Genomic DNA, 15,025 nt, shown 5'->3' on the forward strand with positions numbered 1-15,025 from the left:
GTTTCTTTGAATTTCTTCCCTTTAAGTTCTTGGTGAAGGATGCATAAACAAAGGAGGTGCTTCTACAAGGTGTGAATAATAATGGTCTCTATCATTTTGTGCTTGATAACATGGCACAACTAGCTTCTCCACATGTTGGATCTCAGTGTGCTTATGTTGGTGAAAGAACCTCTATCAATAAACGGTATGAACATCTAGGACATCCAACTCAAAGAATAGTTCGTGTTATAGTTAATTTTGACCTTATGTGTTTGATGATAACAAATTCATCGAGAGTTGTACCAATGGTGTAAGTAAGTGTGCAATAAATCTTTAGTAAGCTTCTTTGTGCCAAAAGTGTATTAAAGTTAGAACGCTACCAAAAATGTAGTGGAAGCTTTGCTAAGTTGGCTACTCGTGCTTTAAAGATCTCCACACTGTCGTCATCTCTCCAAGTTGAGGAATTTCCATGCAATTCAAGCATCAAGGCTATTGAAGAACTTAAATGTTTTTGGTACTACTTAAAGGACATCTACTACAACATCTCACCAAGGAAAAGACAACATCAAGTTGTCTCAATTTGTATTTATATTTTAGGACCTTGATGTAATCTTGTACAATGCATTCACTAGATGTTCAAAAAGACTGAACTCAGTATTATCAACCTTAAAAAGCATGAACTTGAATGGGTTTAGTTTATAGGCTTTATTGAGCTTAAACAAGATATTACAATTAGGAAAATACATGTTGAAATCCAATGGAAAACTTTTCAAACCTTTGGATAAGAATTTCAAAGGTTTATAAGTGTTGGGCTATTTGTCAAGTAACATTAGCCTAATTGTGAAACATAGTCAACTAGCTATGACAACCAAGGCATGAAATGCCAAGACTATAAAGTATAGTTGACTACCTCAAAAAGTTTAGTCAACAAACTGTAATAGCCGAGGCATAAAATATGCCCTATCTAAGAAGATTATTTGACTACCCAAAAAAGCATAGTTGACGAACCCTGGTAGATTTAGTTTAAATGATTCCAATTGACTGATATGGAGAAACCAGTCAACTATGAGAGAAAAAATACCCCTTCCTTTGTCAAGTAGCTGACTAGAAAATTTGGTAGTCAACTATTTTGAAGAAATTTGACTGTTTAAAGGCTCTAACAACTACTACCAACTATAAAAAGCTTTCTAGTATGTTGGGGAAATTTTGAATCATTACTAAAGAAGGAAAAATCCATCCAATGTCTAGAAAATGGTCACTTGCTCTTAAATCATCTATAAATAACGGATTTCTACTTGATTCAAAGCAAGAAGTAAGAGATTAAATCAAAGCTTATGAAAAACAACCCGTGCATTCCCTATACATATTGTATACAGTTTTTTTTTTCAAAGAGATTAAGCAAGCTAAAGTTATGTTGTTAAAGAAATCCTTGAGCTTCAATAGTGTTAAAGGTGAGCAAAGCTAAGAAGTTGTGGAGATTTTACAACCTCACTCATCTATTGAGAGTCTCTTCACTGAGTTGAGCATTTGTTGAGAACTCTAGCAAGTAAGTTAGTTTGAGCTTATATTGTTATATTTGCCTATTGAGAGGATTCTCTTGCTTGTAAACCTTCTTTATGTTGAAGAAAATAATATCATTGAGTAGGTAGGTATTCAACTTATTAAACACCCTTAAGGTTTTGTTAACACCTTTATTAAACCTAACTACAAGGTCTTCTAGGCACCTAGAACCCTACTAGTTTAGGTTGGATTAGTATCTATGAACTTCAATTGGTTTCATGTATTGCAGACACTCATGAAGTCTTTCTAGTTGTAAAGGTTTAGTTGGTGCCCGGCAAATTCAGTTGATTATTGCAAATCTTCAATGATGGTCAGAAGTAAAGGACATAGGTAAGGTTAGCCAAACCTCTACAAAAGTTTTGTGTGTCTTGTATGTTTGCTTTTATCTTTCTCAAGTTTTGTAGTTTCTTTTTACTTTTCTAACAGCCCAACACTCTTAAATAACTGCAATAACTTGAATCCTTAACATCTTGTAGACATTATTTTTAATTTGTCTTTCTTTGTTTTCATCTATAAGATACAATGTCATTTTGTGCAATTACTAGGCTGCTAACCCTACTAACTTTACTAACTTCACTAACTCTTTGGTTCAATAGTTTAGGTTTATCTTCTAACTTCTTCCAACTGCTTCATTAAACTACTTCGCATTTGCATTTACACTAACAATTGCTTTTATTTATTATTTGTTTATTATTCAATTCTATTTACATTTCGCAATTAGATTTGTCCTTAAGATTCTGTAGCAACTAACAACTACTTGAATCTTAAGTTGAATATACTTGGATAGTTGGTCATCATCTCAACTATTAATTTATAGCAACTCCTCCTCTTTAATACTGCTAGTGGCTAGCCCCCCCCCCCCCCCCCCCCCTCTCTCTCTCTCTCTATCTATCTACTATTTAAGCACACACTACCAGGTGCATCCATTTGCTTTATTTTCCATCTACTTTCAATAGTAAATTTAATTTGTATAGTTATGTATAGTCAATGTTTATATTTATTTGTTTAACTATAGAACCACTAACTAGATAACATGCTACAAGTTTATATTGTTCTATTTTTTTTTTTTTCAGATGCTATCATCTTTTTAGCAATTCTTATTATTGTTTATATTTGTTAACGACTAACCTTTACCACTCCCGTTATCATATTTCTTATTTGTTTTTGTAGTTGTAGATCTATTGTGTAACAATTGTGTTAATCAAAGTGTAATATCTTGATTAACTGTTGAACTAAACTGACTAAGCCTAGTATTCTGCTACATCTTGATTCTCATTGTCAAGAAGACTTAGCTTCAGTTTCAAGAAAGGGTTTTTGAGCTTGATTTGTTAATAGTCAAGGAATTCATATTTGAGTTCAAAATTTTAAGCTCTACCCTATTCACCCTTCTCTTGGGTAAGACCACCTGTCCAAACAAGTGGTATCAAAGCATGTTCACCTATACATAAGCTTAACATCTTGGTGAACAATGGCTACCCAAGATAGTGTTCCATTTTCCAAGGGATATTCAATATTTCTACTTTGTATCTTTGATGGTACTGATTTCACATATTAGAAAACTAGGATGAGAACCTACATCATCTCCATGGACTACAATCTATGGGAAGTAATAGAGAAAGGTCCATCCATTTGAGAAAAAGGCAAATGAAAGAACCACAAACCTCATAAAGAGAGGTTAAACTCATTGATATTGTCGAGTCTTTGTAGAAGGAAAGTGATCAAGTCAATGAAAACCTTATACACATGGCTAACAACAAATGGTGTGAAGAAGGGCATGTTATTACAAAATTACATGATGATTGTAAGAGCTCAACCTTATAAACCCTAAGTAGTGACTTAGACTCCACGTGTCATGAAATTCAATTCAGAACTAAGGAGCATCTTAACCAACTCAAAAGAATGCTACGATGAAGCTCTTCTGGTTTGCAACAATTTCTTATCTCTGAAAAGGGATTATGTCCAAAATGTGGAATCCTTAGGAGAAGACCAACTATCATCTCCAAAATTAAAAGAATATAAGTGACATGTGATACAAAAACCATGCAAGTTGTTGATTTAGTCTGTTGGAAGAGAAAGGTTAATAGAGGCATCCTAAAGGTTCTATAAGGTTAGAAGAAAGGGTGAAATCATCATTGAAGAAGCCCAAGTAAGGTTCAATACTGATTCTATAAAATCAAATTTTGTTGCTTCTCAACTGATTATAAAGCTTTTTTCTTGAAATCAAGAACTTAGTAGAAAATCTGGTCAACAAAACTAATTGTTTGAAAAATAAAAACTTTCTCTTGACTTCATCAATTTCAATATTAAGGGAAGAAATCAACTAATTAAGGAAGGAAAATAGTACTCAACAAGTAAAACACTCGAGTAATCATTGATAATGCATCAAATTACGTAGCTCATTGCTTGAACTTGGAGGAAGAATTTCCTTGGTTGTATTGGTCACCTTGCATAGCCCATTGCTTGAACTTGATGCTAAAAGAGATTGGAAAATATGATCATATTGCTGATGTGGTGTGGTGTGCACCTAAAATAACGAAGTTTGCATGCAACTACACTTTTGTATTGTCTATGTTAAGGAAACAACCTACTTGGTTTGAGATTGTACATTCTAGAGCCACCTATTTTGCTATAAATTCCATTGCTTTTGATAGTATTTTGATGCATATGGTTCATTTGCAAAGTTTGGCTATTGATCCAACTTTCAAGGAATCTAAGTATACAAAATATGCAAAGGGAAAAGAAGTTATAAGCATAATATTAAGCCCCGAATTTTGGAAATCATATAAAAGCTAGCATTGTAGGATTTACTTTACCAATTGTTAAAGCACTACGACTTGTAGTTTTGAAGTTAAGACCACAATGGGTTATATATATCATGCGATATTGAAGGTAAGAGAAATAGTTAAAAAGTCTTGTAACAACAAGAAAACCAAATATGCCTGATTGTACTAATTATTGATAAAAGATAGAATAAACAAATGGGCCACAAGCTTTATGTTACATGTTATTATTTTGACCCACTCTTTTAGTATGATCTAAAATCAAAGGCCAAAACCCAAGTCATCTTGTCTATTGTCCTTGATGTACTTGAGATGTTATGTAAAGATGAATGAAAACAAAGAAAGATCAACAAAGAGCTTAGATTGTTTAAGTGTGCTATGGGTGATTTTAGAAGGAAATATTCAATGAATGCAATCAAGATGATGGATCCAAGTAATGATTAATATTTTTTATTTTATAGTTCGATTTTTTCTTTACATTATTAATTCAAGTGCCTAAGTTGAATAAATTTTGTTTTATCGCTCGAAGATGAATGATGGATGAAGTTTTATTGTAACACTCTAGCTCTTAGAAAAGTTGTTATAAGGGTTCTTAGCCAAATTTGTAGTTCTTCTGGATGTAAACGTAATTGGAGTATCTTTGAATGTATACAAATGAAGAGAAGAAATAGGTTGGAGCACTAAAGGCTCAATAACCTTGTATATGTTCATTATAACTCCGTTTGAAGGATAGACATGAATTTAGTCTTTTATCTTCTTATTCATTCTATTTTACTAGTTATTAATTATTGTCTTATTCACAACTAAAGTAGATCATATTAGTTGTGACCTAAGTTTATTTGATTATAACTTGTAGGAAGAAGATTAAAGACAATGATCCCATTAAGGTTTAACACGTTGACATCGCAAATGATTGAATAGTGGACAATGTTGAAGAGCCTCCATTACTTGATAAAGATAAGTTATAAACTAGGTTCAAGGAGTATGAGACAACTCCAATCACAGAGGTGTCAAAGAAATCAAAGAAAAAACATTCCAAGGATATAAAAGGTAACTGAGTAATTGGGTTACTTGAGATCAAGTCTTTGATATTGAGAAATTGTTGTTGGTTTTGCACTCTTAAGTTTTTTTTCACTATGATGATGATTTTCTTTTTAAGCCATTGGGAGATATACAAGATAACGAAAATGTCTCACATGAAGTTGAAGATGATGATAGAATACAACCGGGTGATGAAGATCAAACGCAATTATAATAGAAATCATGTTGATTATGAGAGGAACTCCAAAGTTGTGAACTTGTGATGGAACTTACTATTTTATTTTCTTGTTAAAAAATTTTTATTGTTTATGTTGTCTTGAGATTTTGGATTATGGATTGAATTCAAAATTGATTTAAGAACTTTATTGATTTCTTTGTTTAACACATTCTCGGTTCTCTTCTTTGAGTAGCATTTTCTCATTTTATTGTTTTAATATGGTACTTTAATTCAATTGATTTTTCCCTTTCAGGAAAAGAAATTATAAAATATGGGCTTATGGCAGCCATGGAGCTTGTTTGGTGAGTAACTTTCATGCTCAAAGTTCAAAATTCATCTTCAAATGTATGAATTTCACCCCTAATGTATAGTGTGTGTGTGTGTGTCTGTGTGTGTACAATATATTAGTTTTATTATTTAATTTTGACATTACAAGTTGACCCATTCGATCTAGATGGCCGAACCAGTGACCCGCAACCTAGAGGCAAAAACGAGTCAACCTTTGGTTAACTTTTTAAACATTGATTCAAGCACACACAATCGGGTCAGTTACCATTTACTTTATTGTTTATTTAATTTCAGTTGCTCCATTTAATTTCTACAGTTATTTACATTCAATGTTTATATTTATTTGTGTAACTATAGAACCACTAACTGAATAGCAGGTTGTAAATTTAGATAGTTCTATTTAATTTTAGTTGCTCTCATCTTATTAGTTATTCTTGTTATTATTGTTTATATTTGTTAATTGCTAATCCCTACAACTCCTATCATATTGCTTATTAGCTTTATAGCTTCGTGTTTTTGTTTAACAGTTGTGTTAATAAAAAAGTAACATCTTGATTAACTGTTGAACTAAATTGACTAAGCCTAACATTTTGTTACATCTTGATTCCCATTATCAAAAAGGCTTAGCTTTAGTTTTAGGGAAAGGGTTTTGAGCTTGGCTTATTAATAATTAGAGAATTTAGATTTGAATTGAAATTTTTAAGCTATACCCAATTCACCCCCTATTGGGTATGACAATTCTAATAGTTTACCTCTAACTAAAAACAAATGACTTAATTTTTGTAATAACTATCCAATGGTCAAATCCCATCAACTACCTTTTGATAATAGTGGCAATGTTCTTGAAGTACCCTTACAACTTATCTTTTCTGATATTTGGGGTCCACCCCTAGTTACTTCTATTAATAAATTTTGTTATTACATAATTTTTTATATGCTTTCTCTGTTTTTATTAAATTTAAAAATTATGTCAAAAATGCCTTTGATTGCAAAATAAAATTGTTCCATAACGATGGTGGGGGAGAATATCATAAGTTCTCATCCTTTCTTGATGATAGTGGTATATATAACAAGTTTTCCTATCCCAATACTCATGAGCAGAATTGTTCAACATATCGTCATCTTAGATAAATTGTTGAAACTGATCTCATTTTATTAGCCACTTCTTCTATGCCTAAACGCTATTTGTGGGAGACCATTCATATTGCTTCATTTCTTGCTAATAGGTTAACATTAGCTTCTCTTGTCACGAAATCTCCATGCAAACTTCTTGATAAGACCAAGCCAAAATATAACATGTTGAAGGTGTTTGGGTGTAGAGATGTCAATGGGTCACTTTGGCTCAACCCTAACCCGACCCCTCCAGCACTCCAACCCAAACCTGACCAAACCCGGCTTAAAAATACATGATTCCCAAACCTGACCCGACTCTATATGGTTTAACCCGATTCTGACCTGACTTGACTTGTATAGTTTTAAATATATTTTTTAACACATATTGAAGACCTAAAATACATTAATTTAAATAAGGAAATTTTTTTTGTAGATACTAAGGTGTTATTTTTTCCATTTAAAAAAAAAGAAGAAAATCAAAATCAGCATATAAATAAATTATAAACTTTAAGCCTATAAAGTTAGAAGTCAAAAACTTGCAAGAATACTTGGTATATATGCAAGGTATCATGACTCGGTGGGCGGGTCAGCCAAAATCTGAACCCAAACCAAACCCGACTTGAGTCAAAGAATCAAAACCCTAACCTGACCCTAAACCAAATATACTTGACCCTAACCCAACCCTATAGGGTTGGGTCAAGCTGGGTTTACCATTTAACCCGACCCATTGACATCCCTATTTGGGTGTGCATGTCATCCTCTGCTTCAACCTTACAATCATAATAAACTGAAATTTCATTCTTTTAGGTGTGTTTTATTAGCTATCATGTTATCTTGCCATGTTCAGTTCAATGAAGATGATTTTCCTCAACCTAGTCTTTTTGGAATACCTTCTGTGGTGTCTTTTCCCACTTTACAATTCCTCCCTACTTCAAACCCTTCTTCATCATGTTTACCTTCACTTGACCAAACTCCATCTATACCAATGTCATCTCCCTCTAACTCCTCTTCTTCACCCCCTCATCACCACCATCACCTCCACTGCCACCTACTAACACTCATCCATGATTACAAGGGCCAAAAGTGGTATTTTTAAACCTAAAACCTTTTCTACTACTTCGCATCCTCTCTTTCATGAGGAGCCCACCTAAAGAGACAAAAAAAGAAAAAAAAAAAGAGAGGATGGGAGAAAGGTTGGGTTGGGCCCAACTTGAGCCTAACCTAATGCAAAGTTAACTTTGGATTGGGTTAGGTTGTTTTAAGGTTAGGATTGATTAGGTCAGGTTGGATTATATTAATGTTAGGGTTAAGGAGAACCTCTATTTTGGCTAGGGTTGGGCTCAACCTGACCTAACCAACCAGGCCAGCCCGATTTGCATCCCTAGTCTCTACCATGAAAAGCCAACATGAAAGGTTACATAAGCCCATTGGAGATGCACTCCCGAACGTGGCCTAAGTCATCTTGTGATTCTAATTATAGATTATTTATGATCATATAACACTTCTATCATTCATGCAATGACTAATAAATCTCTATTAAACAACAATTATAAAATCGCTTTTAAGATAAATATTACATATCAGTTTATACAGTTGCATAGAAGCAAGCTTGTCTCAAAACAATTCCAATTCCAGAGAGGCAAGCTTGTATCTATTAGTACAAGCAAGTAAAGTCATGCAATGCATGGGGTTAAAAAGAAGTTTGTTAGCTTTTGGGTTTAGTGTTGGTGTTTGGATAAAAAGAAATTTGATTGCAAGTAAACCCGTATGAGCTCTGTGTTGAGAGGTCCCTTCACCTCACCTCTCTCTCTCTCTCTCTCTCTCTCTCTCACACACACACTAGCAGGCACCCATCCAATATACGGGTTTTGCGAAAGCTAAATAATAGAAATGCATATGAGTATACAATTTTTTTATATTTTAATTTTTAAATGATTAATAATTATTTATATTTTATACACTACTTTTAATATTTTTACAATACAAAAATAACAATAATTAATTTCAGCTAGGGTAGTTCATCAAACTAAAGAAACTGACCAACCTAACCCAACTCGACATGAGTTGGTAGGTCTTCTAGTATTTCTGATCGGTTTTGGTTCAGCAATTTCCTAACCCAACTATGGGTCAATTTTGGTATGGCCATTTGTAAATCAACTAAAACCGAATTGACCCAACCATAGATATATATTAATATTTATATTTTAAATATAATTTTTTAATACGGGAAAGTGAGAAAATTCTCCTATTTCTTAGCCTAAAATATTTTATATCATAAGTTTATTTTTAATAGAGCTACCATAATTTTTTAAATTTAAATTTAATTTTTTAAGTTTAAATCTTTTGAATTGACCAACTAAACCGAAAATCGACCCAACCCAAGTTGGCCAGTTTGTGCTAATGGTTAGCTAGTTTTGGGTGACCAACTCCCCAATATGATCAAGTCGATTTGATTAGTCAATAGCATGCAACCAAACCAAACTGACTCGTGACCACTCCTAATTTCAAATAAATTAATAGACTAATCTCTAATAAATAACAATAGTTTAATATTCAATAATTATTCAAAATTTATAGCAGAAATAGAAAATTATTGAAAATAAATTTATAATGGAAAGACAATAAATAACCAATAAAAATACAACAAAAACAATAATTACAAAAATACAATAAATATTGAAAATATATTAAATTTGTCAATAAATGTTGTAATCTCAAATAATAGTTTAATATCTAATAAATATTAATTAATAAATTATAAAAATATATATAATTACTAAAAAATGAATTTATAAAAACTATGATAAATACAATAAATTAAATAATTATTGAAAATATATTTGTCACAAAAATACAATAAATAATTACTAAAATACAATAAAAACTAATTTTAGTATATATAAATATAGATATTTTCTAGAATTATTAATTGATATAAGTGAAATTAGTTATTTACAATATTATTAGTTATTTAAATAGTATAATTATTTCAATTTTAAAATATCAATTACTTTTTAAATTCAATAATCCAGAAAATTATAATTTATACTATTATTACATAATTTTCTTATTAATTTTGTAAAATATTAAGTTATTATTAATATGAATATTATGAAATCTCTTATCATTTTTTCTATTTTTAAGAAGTTTTGAAATTTATAACATAATTTCCTTATTTTAACTATTTAAAATTTAGTTATGTTTAATATTTTGTTATTTAAGATATTTAGTTATTGAAATATTATTTTATTTTTAATGTTAAATATTTATTATTTAGATAAAATTTAAATTGAACAATCCATAAAATTATAATTTATTGTTAGTACTTAATTTTGTGATGAATTTTATAAAATTATAAAATTATTAATAATATGAATGTTATTAAATCTATTATAATTATTTTGTGTTTTTAATAAATATTTTAAAGTAATTATATAATTTCCTTATAATATTTAAATAAATCTTAATTTTTTTTTAGTTCAAACTTTCTTTACATAGATATAGATAAAAAGTGAGGGAGAGGATAAATAGGAATTAGAGATAGTTTAGGAGATAAATAGGGATTTTAGAGATAATTTAGGAGAAAGTGGGGGGGGGGGGGGGGATAGTGGTGCCACTTGGCTAGACATTAGAAAAGAAAATCCTTCTTTCTTTATCTATTGGTTGTTAGACATAATTTAGCCTATGTTGTTTCCATATTGGTTTAATGGGCAATTACGTAAAATAATAAAAAAAAAACAGGAAATTAGAGAGGAGAACTCATATCTGAGATCTAGTCTGAGACACGAACTCGGATCTAGGATCTAGCACAAAGAGAAGAAGAAGAAGAAGAAGAAGAAGACTTTCTTCTACAAGTGTTTTAGAGAAATCAATCTCAGATTTGAGATCCAAAAAACTCATATCTCAGATATGAGACCCAAGAACTCAAATCTCAGATTTGCATCTTTTGCCGCCGCTTCGCCGTCGTCGTCGCCGCTATCGTTTCCGGTGAGAATCCAATCATCCTCATCTTCCTTCTTCTTCCCTCCTTCTTTCTTTTTTTTTTTTCTCAACCGACAACAGTCCTCCTTTCTCCTTCTGCTTTCTGGCTTTCTCAGCCGACATCTCTTCTTTCTTATATGAGGTTTGCATATTAGGGCAAATCTCATATAAACATTTGCCCTAATATGCAAACCATCCGAACAGTTCAACCCAGACGGTTGAACCGCTGACCCAGAAACCAGTAGCTAGAACAGTTCTGTTTCCGGGTAGGTTTTTAAAACCCTATATATATAGTCCATGTCACAATGCCTCTCCTTGCTCCATTACCCCCACCTTTCATTCTCCTTGACTCTCTCTCTCCTCTTTCTTCCCACCACTCATATTAAGCCAACTCAGCACCCTCCCTAATTAACTAGCTCAATCTATTTTACCTAAAATCCCTTTCTCTACAGTTCACACTTCTCAACTATCTCTACCAAAATAACTACTCTCCTTAGCTCAACTCATCTCTCTCTCTCTCCCTAAGAGCATTCCTAGCCTATTGAAACATCTCCTTTATAAAAACATTCCTAAAATCTCTCTTTCTCCCCTCTCTCCTAAAACCTCTTCACACTCCTAATTTATTGTCTCCTCATTCCTAAAATATTGCTCATAACCAACTTTTTAACTAATCCTCACTTCCCTACTTTTAACTAAGACACGTCTCTCGCTCTCTCTCTCTCTCTCTCTCTATTTGATCCATTTAACTAAAGTGATGTGGTTTATTAGAACAGGTATGGTTTGGTTTTCATTAATATCCAGACCCAATTACAACCCATTTACTTGGAATGGTATATTACCTATTGTTTATAATTAAAAAAATCATTTTATTTTATTATAACTCATACCAAAATAAATTAATCATTTTTGTGATTAATTAAAAATTCCCAAACAATATTACTATTTTTAATAATTAATAATTTTAATTTTAGTAATATTTTTAGGATTAGTTACTAATATTGTCGACAATTTATTAATAGTTTCCCAAAATTAATTAATTCTTTTTAAGATTAATTAAAAATACTAAAGTTCACTTAAAATCTATTATTTATATCAATGATTTATTAAAAAATTCCAAAATTTAATACCAAAATATATTACTATTTTTAGTAATTAATATTAGTGATATATTAATAATTCATGATTAATTAATTAATTAGTGATATATTACCAAAAAAATAATTAATTAACCATAATAATTAATTGTTTTATTAATATCAAAATTTCATAATTAATAGTTGCTTCATGAATAATTAAATTGATTATTAAATTAACTACTATTACTGTTAATAATAGTAATCTATCTCTATATATAGCAATATTTTTATAAATTAAGAATTATAAGATGTATTAATTCATAATTGTGAATTATTAACTATAATTATAAATTTATTAATATTTTTAAATATCAATTATAAAATTTAAAAATAATTGTTAACTATTTTGTGAACAATTAAAATATACCATAAAGTATTACTATTCTTATTAATTAATAATACTATCGGTAACTATAAATTAAAATTAGTGTTATTAATTACTAGGGGTACCCTGTGATGCACGTGCTTTGTTAAAAGAATTTGAGGCAAAAGGAATTAGGGGTGTACCTTGGGTTGGGTGGGCCTAACTCCCCAACCCAATTCAACCCAAGGTTTTGCACAAGTTGGGCTTGAGTTTTTGAAATTCAAGCTGGGTTTTAGGCCAAAAAGATTAAGGCTAACCTAAACTTAGGTTGGGTTTGGATTGAGGCCTCGGGTAGTTTAAACTCGACCCAACCCAATTCAACCCAAGGTTTTGCACAAGTTGGGCTTGAGTTTTTGAAATTCAAGCTGGGTTTTAGGCCAAAAAGCTTAAGGCTAACCTAAACTCAGGTTGAGTTTGGATTGAGACCTCGAGTAGTTTAAACTCGACCCAACCCAATTTTATCAATATGTTCTACCTGGAAATTGGGCTATAAAGCTCAATACACCTAAGCCCACATCCAGCCCAAGATGTTAGGTTAAGTTCGGGTTGGGCCTAAGTTAGTAAACTCGGGCCTAGGTTGGTAAATTATCAGTAATTATTATCATTCTATTTTTGTCATATATTAGTAAATTATCAATAATTATTGAAAATTACCACTAATTTTTCTCTTACCAACCTAGGCCTAACCCAAGCTTTAGCCCAACATCTTGAGGTGGGTTTGGGATTGGATGTGTTGAACTTTGTAGCCCAACTTCTAAGTAGAATATATTGATAATATGTAGATATATATATTACAAAATGTTGGGCGAACTCAAATTGGTCGAATTGGACTCGGGCTACCCAAGGCCTCAACTCAAGCCCAACCTATGCAAAATCTTTAATTGAATTAGATCGGGCTCAGATTAGGCCTACTGAAACTGCACTCCTAACTCCTTTTGCCTCAAGTTCTTTTAATAAAGCCGTGCATTGGGTCCCCCACTAGTAGATATATTTACTTAAATCCCCTTTATCAACTATTTGCTCAAGTCTTATCCACATCAAATAAATTACTTACTGATGAGGCAAAGTTTTGTTCGAACCATTAAATAGTTACATTGGCATACAATGATTCTTAGTTGACTTGTATAGAAAACAATAAATTATATATAAAAGAAGTTTTCATTTGAGAGTTTAGTTTCAGGACCAAAACGGTGCACATATTTCTCACAGTCCTCAACAGGTTAAATTAAAGACCCTCATAACCCTTACTATATGGTGAGAATAAAGCCTTCTTTTATATTAAATTAATATCAAAATATTAAAAAATTCAATGACTAATATTTCTTTGTAAAAAATATTGATTATAGATAGGGTGTAAAGCTGATTTGGACCGGAGGATGGAATAGGTGTCACTTCCAGAAGGTATCTTTATATTTCTTGGTAGATAGCTTGGATTGGCATTTCCTTTTTATCCAATTTAATATTACATTCTAAAACTTTCAATGGCTAATGTTATTTGTAAAAAATACTAATTAGAGACAAGGGTATGTAGAGCTGATCTGGACTGAAGGATTGAATAAGTGTCCATTTCATGGGGTCCTTCTGTGGTAGATGGCTTGGGTTGGCCACATCATGCTTTCATATGGCAGAAATGAGTTCAGCTTCAGTCAGGGCAAACCCATTCGGGCAGCTTTTACTGCCTTACATTGAGAATATCTCCGTACTTGTGTCCTTTATTTCATGGGGAGATATTCTCAATGTAAGGTTACAAAAGGCTGTTAGAATGGTATAGGCACAGATTTGCCCTAATAAAAGCCGGTAGAAATATGATGGTTGACCAGACTGACTAGTAAACTTTTCCCATGTATAAAAAGGACAGGTCCATTAGTTAATTTAGGTCATACATACTAAGGTTGTGTTTGGTACCATTATCATTTCTGCATGAAATGTTTGGGGTTGATCAATAGAAATTGATGTAAAATATAAATTTTCACATCAGATAATCAAAAACGTATTTTTTTCAGTTAAAGTGACTCCTTTATGTGACATGACAACTCATATTTCTCACTAATATATATATATATATATATATATATATATATATATATATATATATATATATATATATTGATGAATACAAAAGTTTCATTAATAAACAACAATGGTACCAAACACAGCCTTAGTTTCTCAAGATCAAGAGCAGCTTAGCTATATGTACATTGGTAGTGCCTTAATGGTGGTGACCATCCATTTGATAAAAGGTTCTGCATGATTGGGCAGTACATTTACATTTCCAATCAATATTAGTTCAAGGCTTAGGTGATATTGGCCATGGAAATTAATATTCAACTTTTTAAATTAAGATATTTTAATGAAGGGCCTAGGTGGTTTTTGCTAAATTCGAACTTTACTCTTTTGAAAAGTAAAAAGTTTTGAACTTTGAATTGTGAAAATTTGTTTTTCACTTTTCTAGGTATTCTGTTCCATAATCTAAATTTTGTTGCCTCTGAGAAATATTTATTTTACAATTTTACCCTTGTGGATGAATTTATGTGATTATTCTAAATGTGTCAACAATACTGGATAT

This window comes from Nelumbo nucifera, chromosome 1 (assembly GCF_055504915.1).
Source record: "Nelumbo nucifera cultivar China Antique chromosome 1, China Antique-T2T, whole genome shotgun sequence".
NCBI lineage: Eukaryota > Viridiplantae > Streptophyta > Magnoliopsida > Proteales > Nelumbonaceae > Nelumbo > Nelumbo nucifera.